The sequence below is a fragment of the Primulina tabacum genome, chromosome 14 (genome assembly GCF_025594145.1).
Source record: "Primulina tabacum isolate GXHZ01 chromosome 14, ASM2559414v2, whole genome shotgun sequence".
NCBI classification, from domain to species: Eukaryota; Viridiplantae; Streptophyta; class Magnoliopsida; order Lamiales; family Gesneriaceae; genus Primulina; species Primulina tabacum.
In genome coordinates, this window is record NC_134563.1 from 33,017,296 (window position 1) to 33,028,660 (window position 11,365).

General features: G+C 33.0%; 1 pseudogene; it reads right to left on the minus strand.

Moving 5' to 3' along the window:
- Positions 1 to 1,421: 1,421 nt before the first annotated feature.
- LOC142525161 (protein DEFECTIVE IN MERISTEM SILENCING 3-like) lies at positions 1,422 to 5,397 on the minus strand (annotated as a pseudogene).
- Positions 5,398 to 11,365: the final 5,968 nt, after the last annotated feature.

Below are 11,365 nucleotides of genomic sequence, written 5' to 3' on the forward strand. Positions count from 1 at the left end.
ATCAACCCACCTATTTGGACAAGTTCAACCGGCCGGGTCTATCAATTCTTTTAATATTTTAAATGAAATGCCAAGATCGATTGATCAAGTGACCATTGTCAACTTGTCGGGTCAATCATTCATTCTTTCTTTCTTTTTTCTAAAAAAGATTGTTTAAATCAATAGTACGATTTTGTGGTCGTTGATGGTCAACAGCCACGATGACATGGCCATTGTGTAACGGTCGACCTGTTGGGTCTGCCCAAACCCTGGACCCGGATCGACGGGTCGATCGTTGCACAAGATTCTAAGAATCCCGTTTGTGTGTTATGAGATTTTCAAGATTCTAAGAGTCATATAATCCATATATATGTTGGGAATTCAATCATAGTTGTGCATTAAAAATACACGAGGAAGATTAAGAGTTAATAAGATAAAATAATGTCTACATCGGTATGAAGTTTTTTGAATAAAGTCCAACGAAAATCAATAAAGATTTAGGTCCAAATTAAAAAATATCATTATTGAGATATGTGACTTCAATTATCATAACAATATATTTTTGTTTATTAGGCTCTAGTTAAATTAAATAATTGAATAAATATGGGTTGTGCATTATTTCATGGGACTTTAATTTTGTTTTAGTAGAGTGATGAACTCGTACAAAATATAAATTGGCTATAATGTGTTGGATATGAAACAATATTATAAATATGTAAATCAAATCTAAAATTATATTACTAATAGGTCTGCTCAAGTTAATTAATTATTTAACTTCAGTATAACTTGATTGATTTGATTCATAAAATGTAAAAACATTTATACAAGTGACATAATTGGAACAATGTATCAACCGTGGTAAGTTAATATAAATTGAAATTACAAAATTTTAACACTATATTACGGATATTGACTCCGAAAAGGAATATTTATTTGCCCAATTAAAACTTCAGTTGTTTTGAAAACAAAATTTAATTGTTAAAATATAATATAATGTTTTTATATTTAAATTCAGAGAACAATAATGATATAATAAAATTTAAAATATTAATAAAAAATGAAATTTAGTTCTCTTTATCATTATTAGTATGATAGCCAGATTGGTATCAAAAGTTAAAAATAAAAACACAGATTAAAAAATATATAAAAATTAAGAATATTAAAAAGATAGCATAATTGAGGAGTTTGACTCTTGTGAGACGGAGCTTACGAATCTTTATCTGTGAGACGGATCAACTCTACCGATATTCACAATAAAAAATAATATTCTTAGCATAAAAAGTAATACTTTTCATGCATGACCTAAATAAGAGATCCGTATCACAAAATACAACTCGTGAGACCATCTCACACAAGTTTTTGCCATAATTGAGTATATGTTGGTTGATATATCGATTTAAACCCTGTAACAAAATCATGGTTATATATCTGCTAAACTGGGTATTTATCAAACATAAATTACCCTAAAATTTGAATACACACACTCTGGTTATCCAATCGAATCACAGAATAGCATTGGCGCACACCAGAAATTCAACTAAAATGTACAGGAAAAATATAGGTGAAGGACGGTCACCATGCTTCCAAGCCATTTTCTTGAATACTCATTCTATGTGATCATCTTGGAGTAGATTCCCATCACGCCTGATGCTGATTACAATACAAAGGAAACTCAGTTTTTGGTCATGATAGTTACAAATACAAAGGAAGCAAAAAGAGTATATATTTTATTGGCTTTTCATCAAGAGGGACTGAGGGAGACAGCCAAGAAAACCATAAAAGTGTGTAGAGCACGATCGAGTCATTACCTGCGCTGCATAAGACGAGCTTTGTGCAAGAAACTGGACAAACTCTTGTTTCTTTTTTTCATAATTGAATCTTGCGAGATCTAATAGTGACTGCTCTATCTGCAGATCACCCATAATTCTGGTTTTTTCCCATTCTGTCTCCTTCAAACGATTTTCGATCTCGAAATAGTTCACAGGCATGTTGAATCTATCGGAGCCATTTGGGAACATGACATCCATCTCTCCCCTTCAATTAGAGAAATTCCAATTTTAAAACATGCAGGGATTAATTGATACTTGATAATTAAATCCAAATATAAATGGATAAAACATTCTCCACATCAATCCTTACCTTCGTTTGAATAAGGAAAAGCGAAATATGGATATTGGTTACGTAGATTAAATCGATAAATCAATTACTCGTGCATTAACTTTAAGCCTTGCTTCTTACCGCTGTTGACCCATATCAAACACCCCAGGGCTTTTAATGACACCTCCATCCAGAGATACAGCTCCATTTGATATAAAAGGGAGAGCCTTAAGCATGTCTTCCCTTGATCTGTATACTTGCAAATTGGAAAAGAGGTTATAGAATAGTGACTCTCTTAGGTTGTGTCCATCACTTGAGATACCATTTAAGTAGGTGCTGTCGATGGTGATCATATTGACAGCAAATCCAAGAAACCCAGGAGGAATTTCCCCGTTGAGGAATCTTGGCTTTAAAAGATCAAGCCTCTGTTGAGGGTCATCATCAATAAAGTCGCCAACATATGGTCTAGACATACACAAAAGTGAGCATCAAAAAAGAGGTAAATTTTAAATGAGACCTGGTTTGATCATAACAGCAAAACACCCACCTTAGTTTTTCAAGACAAATGATAGCGAAATCGACCATCCAAGGGTCTGCCACTAGATACTCCAAGGGCACAAAGACCCAAACTTTTATCTATTAAACCTTGTCTGTTGTATGTTTCCAGGACTTTGACACCCTCATAGGTCTTGCAGACAATTGCTAACATTGTATCCAGGCCGAGATACTCTGAAAGAAGCCTAAGCCCCATAATTAAATAGCAAATAAGTTAGCCAGATTAGGATTAGTAGTCAACCGTTAGTTCACTCACTTTCTTAAATTAAATTTACAAGTGTGCTATCCACAAGGAGTAAATTTACATCCAACTGCTGTTAAAGCACAATTAATATGGCTGCAGTGGCAACTTGCAATACATAGTAGTGCATACTCCATTGCTAGAAGAAGTAAAACACGAGACTGCCATATTTAGATGTTATTGTCCAAAGATACTAAATAATACATAAAATATATTACTGCTGCTTAAATAAAACATAATAAGTAGTATCATACGAATTTGTGAGTACATCCAAATAAAAATTGGAGCCAGTAGTATATTTGCAAGAAGGAAATAGTGGAACGTCGGAAAAGAATTGAAGCCACCTGCTAAGGTTACCATCATCAACCATCCCAAGTGTAGCAACAATGCCGAGGACATCTTTTGCCAATGTTAGGTAAGAAGCTTGAGTTTCAGGTTGATTTTTCATTCTATACCACAATGCAGCTGCAGATCCCTCATGTTTAAGAATATTCTGTATGATTTTCTTCTCATTATGAGAAGGGTCTTCCTTTTTCATTGAGGAACTCATTCGATACTTCCCAATAGTGACTAGAAGAGCAAGTATTGTTAGAAAAAAAACATAAATAAACAAAATACCATCAGAAAAGAGATATGATTAAGTTTTCGAGACGAAATAAACAAAGAATGAAGAGATTGAGGTTAAGAAAACATCTTAGCAGTACAAATTTCAAGAAATAGCTGTAAGGTAACTCATTCATCTCTAAAATATATTCTAGATATGTGACTATCAGCTTAATGCACCAAGAGTTTGTTCCTCGTGATTTAAAAATACCATTACATCCAAATGGCAATATGGACACCATAACAATTCATTTTCTCCTTCTAAAAGATGGGTGTGCAGCACAACCACATAACTCGACAGATTGGAATACCAATTATGAAAATGCACATACCTTGCACGTCCACAATTGATTCCTCCAATTTGTTATTACGATGCTTCAAATATTTAACATTGTCTTCATGATGCTTGATTTTTTGACCCAGCTCCAGCATATCATCTTGAAGTTTCTGCAAACTATTACATCAACTCCGTTTCACATTAATTAATATCTTGTCATCGAGGTGACTCATAGAAGATCTTTTGATAGACAAATACTCTTATCGATTAAAAGGAAAAGGAAAACTAAATTTGAGTATCAAGCAAGTCATATGCACGAACCATCTAAAGGTGGCGGTAAAAAATCTAAGAATTTTAGGGACAAACCTTAGAATGGTTTGCAGTTGATTCAGCGATCTGAATAAGACCTCCATTCTGGATATCGTCCCTTGAAATCATATATGGGGAATTTTGACCAACATGTGTCAGATCAGAGACGACTAATGCCCTTGAGTTATTTGATAGCTGGTATTACAAATGAATAACAAACGAACCACAGCCTCAGATATCATGTTCCAAGCATTTGCATTATAAAGAGCGAATTATAGGAAATAATAATAAAAAATCATCAATAATTTAGAAAAACAGAAATTCAGGTTTGAAACAGAAAAATCTTTATGCTTATTTGCATCCTTCAACAAACCAGACTCCAATCCAGGACCAGATAAATTTAATAATTCCCAAAGCAAAGATTGACCAAATCAAAACATCCAATTTCAACAAAAGTAACATGCTGAAATCCTTTAGACAAACATATCGTACTACTGTAGAATAATGTTTCATCTCACATTCACAAATTGCAATTTTAACCTTTTGGTTTTCCCTTTAACCGTTGCAAAAATGATGCCTGTAAAGAACTCAAGCATAATAAACACCAAATTTGGAGGTCAGGAAAGACATTTATTCATCCAATTTTAGCTGTGACACATTTTTTTTATGGTCTAGATATCACCCTCGTTTGTATACTTTCACTCAATGCAGAAAAGTTGCAACTGTCAGTTCACAAAAATCCACCACGACCCTTAGATTTTCCAAAAAAACTAAGTTGTCCAAACAAAAAAATATAACAAAACCACTAAAAACTGCAAAAAAAAAAAAATCATCTAAAATTTTCAAAAGCAAAGGCTGAGACTTTTCCCAGTTTATCTCAACCTATAATCACTCTTCACACTGTAAAACAAAATCAAAGCATATTCACATAAAAAAAAAACACATAAAATTTGGTTAGTCCAAATCCTTTTCGACTAGGAAAAACCACACACATCAGTTTTAACTTTTAAGCATAATCACAAGCATGCACAAGGCTGCCGCCTGATTTCCACAGCAGCTTTCACTTTCATGTGTACGGAAATATCCATAAATGGACCCTAAACCCCAATTTCCACAAAGTTTTGAATGATAAATCACTTTAAAAAAAATACCAATATCATTAAGAATAAAAGAGATAGAGGGACCTGGGTAGGTGGCTCGCCATTCATGGTACTTAGCTGCTAGTCGCCGCCGAGTATCTCCCTCCGTTGAGTGGTTGCTCCGCCAAGAGCTGGCTAGACAAAGTGAAGAGCTGCCATCAGGAAAGGGATCTTTTATACTGCACTTAAAATTAGAATTTTAAATACACAGTGAAGAGCTGCTGCTGCCAACAGGAAAGGGATCATTTAATTATAATTTTTTTTTTTTTTACCTAAGTTTATGTACAAAGAAATAATATTTAATTTCTTTCTTCAACATATATAAATCCTTTTAAATAACTCTTTTGTGAGACGATCTCATGAATATTTATCTGTGACATAGATCAACGCTATCGATATTTATAATAAAAAGTAATAATTTTTGTGGATGACCCAAATAAGAGATCCGTCTCACAAAATACGATCCGTAAGATCGTCTCACACAAATTTTCGTCAATTCTTTTTTTTAAATGTTTTCCCCGATCATTTGAACCATATTGAATTAGTTAATGAAATAATATCTGAATCTGCATTATACTTTTGTTGTGTTCATTAATAAACTCGAATATTTTGAAGATTTTTTCTTAGTATAAAATACGTACTATGATAGCACAAAATATCATTACTTATGAGATGAAATTTAGCATATAACTGTTTTGATTAGCAAAAAAGAGCTAGACCGCGTGCTCCGTCAAATGGTGAGTTAAGACAGGTTGCAGGTCAGTCCGTCTCGACCCATTTAATATAACTAAAAAATGGTTGACTTCATGGAGTTGGTCCATCATACATCACCTAATACATAGGTAGAGTTGAAAATTTCTCAATCGATCGAAATGGGGTTCGGTCGACTCTACCTCTGCGGGCACTTCGAAATGGGGTTTGGTCGACGGGGTCGATCCAACGGCTCGAATTTTTCCGAGTCAATTTTTTTTTTTTACAGGGAGGTGGGCCCTAATCACTCATGTTCATTGCCCGTGCATGCAGCTATTATTTCATCAATTTATCGTAACAGAAAATCAACTCGTATTAACCAATCAAATTTGTTGAATAAATAGTATTTCCGATTCTTTTTTTTTCTCTTGATTCTTTTCCGATCGAGATGTATTTTCCAATTTGTTTTTTGAATTCCTTGAAAATTGGTTGAAACAAACCGGTGGGCATCCCGCCTCGTCAAATGATGAATTGTGACGGGTTTTGGGCCGGCTCATTTCGAGGGCTCTAAATGTTTGGTGTTATTTTTTTATTTTTAACAATAATGTATTTACTAGATGAATTATTGAGCAAATAAATTTGATCCAAATTATGTTATTGTTCCGTAGTGTAAAAAATCTGTTTTTTTTTTTTTTTGGGAAGATGATTTATGTGATTTGATTGATTAAATTTTCTTATAAAGATTAAAACTACGGTGTCTCTTTATAAAATACTAATCATTTATGTATGTGTTGCGTACATATACAATTTGCTAAATACATATTTATAATTTTTTAAATTATAAACCGATGAACTCACTGTTGATGAAATTGTACTTTTGAACAGAAATCCCATGAGTGCTTCAAATACGTGCTAAATTTTGGAGCAATTTGGATTCGACAAAAATTTGTGTGAGATAGTCTTACTGGTCGTATTGTGTGAGACAGATCTCTTATTTGGGTCATTCCATGAAAAAGTATTACTTTTTATACTAAGAGTATGACTTTTTATTGTGAATATCGGTAGGTTTGACCCGTCTCACAGATAAATATTTATGAGATCGTCTCACGAGAGACCTTCTCTTTGGATTTTGGGCATGTTTGGTTCTCTTGCTCTTCACGTGGAAGAAAATTCAATGAGAATAAAATTTGAGACGAATAGCTGCTGACTTCGTGTGTGTATTAATTGTTAATTGGAGATCGATCAAATAGTAATATTATTTTGATGTAATTTGTGGTCATATATAATATAAATATGTTAATATTATTATTATTTGAAACACAACAAAGAAAATAATAACTAGCACACGATGTTCATGCGTTGCATCTTAAGTAACCAAGACACAAAACTAAATGATAGCGTGAACATATTTTTTTTCATTTCATTTTTATCAACTTTATTGATGTATAACAAATTTCATGTCCTTGAAATATAAAAATATCTTAAAACTTAATCATCACTACAAGAAAAATGATTTTCCGCAGCACGTCATCAACAACGTGCATTAAACGCACGCTGCGAATACTACTTTTCACGGCGTGCACCCATATGTGCGTCGTTAATAGTGTTGCACTTGATACTATTAACGGCGTGCATTAAAAACACGCTGCGGATATTATTATTGACGGCGTGCATTGAAAGCACGCTGCGGATATTATTATTGACGGCGTGCATTAAAAGCACGCTGCGGATAGTAACTTGATACTATTAACGGCGTGCATTAAAAGCACGCTGCGGATATTATTATGAACAACGTGCATTTAAAAACACGCTGCGGATAGTATTATGAGCGGATAATATTATGAACGGCGTGCATTAAAAGCACGCTGCGAATAGTAATATCTGCAGCTTGCATTTATGTGTGCTGTTAATAAATTACAAGAAACTGACACCGATTTAAGGTCACATTTAGCGACGGTTTAGAATAAACCGTCGCCGATTTAAATCGGCGACGGTTAATAAATAACCAGTCGTTAATAGATTTAAATCGGACGACGGTTAATAATTAACCGTCGCTAATAGACTTACATCGGCGACGGTTAATAATTAACCGTCGCTAAAAATCGTAAATTCTCTATTTATTCCCGATCTCCGTTCCATTTTTTTCACAACACTTAACATTTTTCTCTACTTACATGATTTTAGTTTCGATTTAAATACCTGTTTTTGTTTCAATTTTTGGTTAATTTTTTAATTGTTAATTAAGATCATGAGTATTTTTTAATTGCTAATTAAGATCATGAGTTGTATTGTATTTTTATAAAAATGTATTAAGTTATAAAAGTTATTTTTTAAAAAAATTTACACAAACTTTAGCGACGGTTTTGGAACTGTTGCGAAATTATAACATCGTCGCTAAATTTTAATATCGTCGCTAAATTAGCGACGGTTTGGACCCGTCGCCCGTTTGCGACGGTTTTGTCGAAATCGTCGCTAATATTTTTTGTTATATGACTATTAACGGCATACTTGTGCACGCTGCAGAAAGTTGTATTAACAGCGTACATATGCACGCTGCCAATAGTTTAACTATCAATAGCATACTCTGCACACCGTTATTAGACTAAACCGCAGCGTAAATCGCACGCCGCCAATAGTGTCAAACTTAAAACGGCTTTCAACTTTACAGCGTGCGTCGCAGCATGCGGATACCTTTCCGCGGACGCATATTGCACGCTGCGGAAAACCCACTTTTCTTGTAGTGCATCCACCATGAGGGTGATGTATTTCATGACAACATGTGAAAAATTATGTTAGAATATTTATGTTTTAGTAATTTAATAAGTTTGCTTATCCAATGGATAATTACATAGTCTAGCTAAACTAAATTCGAAAAAAAAATTGATTATTCATGCGTACATATATTTCCCGAACAGAAATGTTAATAAAAACTCTACCGATTGCTGAAGTGAAACTAGTAGGCAAGCTGATACAAAGGTCGCCAAACATAAGCAGAGCTGAATCAAAAGTCAACTGATAGAGCAGTCTGGCTCGGTAGACCAGTTAGTCTAATCAACAAACATTCTCTAAACATCTTATATTCATTCATAAAGAGCAGAACCCAGTTGATGATCGGATAAAATCTCATATAACAAATTTTTAGTATGTAAAATGTCGAAGCCCTATGCGCACTGCCTGAAATATGCTGTTTGTTAGAAATAACGATGACATGAAACAATGACGTCTGTATTTGTAACAGATTTTTATATTCAAAATGATGACCGTTGCAGGTGATTCCTTTAAATAGATCAGTCATGCATGCTTAAGAACACTCTCATTTTCGCTTAAACATTTCTATCTGTCTAAGAAACGTTCTTCGTTTTCAAAGCAATTTTCGTAGGGGTGGGCATAGTTTGGTTAAAACCGAAATAACCGATCAAACCGAAAAATTCGGTTTAAACGGTTCGGTTTTATCGGTTTTTCGGCCGGTTACGGTTGCAAAATTAAAGAAATTCGATTTTTTCGGTTCGGTTTACGGTTTTGATCATCAGAAAATCGAAATAACCGAACCGACCTATATTATATATTTAACCATAGAGCTTTTTGTATAATGGGCTAATAAATGAACCTTAGTCATGTGACAAGTCCAATATTGACAATCGAAATTTCAAATTTTTATTGAAGCTCATATTGTTAAATGTATTGAGATTTGAGATGCAAAATCTATGTGCATTTTGGAGTTGAAAATTGAAATTTAATGACTGTATATCATTTTATTGAAGAGCTACTGTTTGAAATTGTATTTCAAATTGTTATTGAAGCTTAGATTGTTAAGTCATAAGTGTATTGTAATCGTATATGTTCTATTCATCTACTATCATTTTTTCTTTTATATGTGTTGCATCCATCAAACATCAAGTGATGTATAATTTTATTTCTTAACAAAATATTATAAAACCGTATATAACCGACCATATAACCGAACTGTATTACAAAAAAACCGGACCGAACCGTAATAAAATGGTTTGGTTTTGGACCATATATATTCAAAACCGAAAATCAAAAAACCGAACCATTATAGAGAAAAATCGGACCGAACTGACCAACGCACACCCTAAATTTTCGAGACCCAACTGATCATAACAAGTACATGCTGATATTTTGTATTCTGATCATTAAAAATCAATTTGTACTTCGTATTTCTATTGAGAAATATTTGTAATTAAAAGTAAGAAGTCTTACTTGCTCATTTTGTTAAGTTTGTGTGAGATACTAAGAGTTCTAGTTAGGCAATGTAGAAAGTTATGTTGAATTGGGCAATTTCAAAGTGTTTTAGTGAATCCTTCTGCAATGAAGAATGGAAGACGTAAAAATATTGAAATCTCCGAACATCTAGAAACAAATTCGTATCATTTACTTATCAGTTACTCTGTTTTAGCTTCATACTTGATAGCCAAATTGTTCATACACTTAAAGTCATTTTGTGTTCAACCCCTATTAGTAATCCTCATTCGGCGCAATCCCCAACTGTTGACTTATTGATACACAATCGACAAAAATTATAATTCAGTGTTGCTAACTCAACCGAAATATTTTGAGAATTTGCTGAGATTATTTATTCCACCTCTCTAAATCATTATATGATCCTAACAAATTATCTTGGAAAAAAATCACAACAAAAATAAAAATACAACGCAATGAGCTACAAAAATGAACACAAAATTCTACTATTTTCATCGCAATATTAAATTCTCAACTCTTTCCATTTTTTCCAAGTTGATTACATGAGATCTAAAGAATTAACACAAAAACAAAAAAGATGTGTAACTCTTTAAATATAATTCACAAAAACCATATGAAAAAACCCACGATCCAACAACGAAATAAAATAAACAAAATCAAATGCTAAAAAAAAAGATTTGTCATGTTGGCACATCCAGTATGTCACCTTCTCAAAAGTCCCATGTACTCCTTATTTCCAATAGTAAAAAAAAATTGCTAACAACAAAAAGTTGAATCATAGGATTTCAAAACTGTGCTACCATATAGGATCAGTGAATTAGTAGTGGAAGACAGGAAATTAGTTGTTAACATGTTTAATGGAATATCAAAGCATTAAAAATGTGAGGTAGACGATGAGACACATGCATTACCAAATTACAAAATGCATGTAAAATGACAATGATGGATAGATTAAAATAAGTTACATCTCTATCACCTTCATACAAAATTATTATAGAAAACTATGCAAGGGTCGAAGGGAGAACGATTGTAACATATGAATAACCCATGGAAATATAAAAATTGAATATCAGTTACTTAATAACAATCCAAAATCATAATTTCATTCAAAAGAGTACATCCAAAAGTTATGGATAATTTCATAATTCGTGCAGTTCCTTACAATGAAAAATAAATTTATTCAATATGGCTGATTTTTTTTAAAATAAAAACAAAACACAAATTCTAAATTTTATCACAACACAAATACCTACA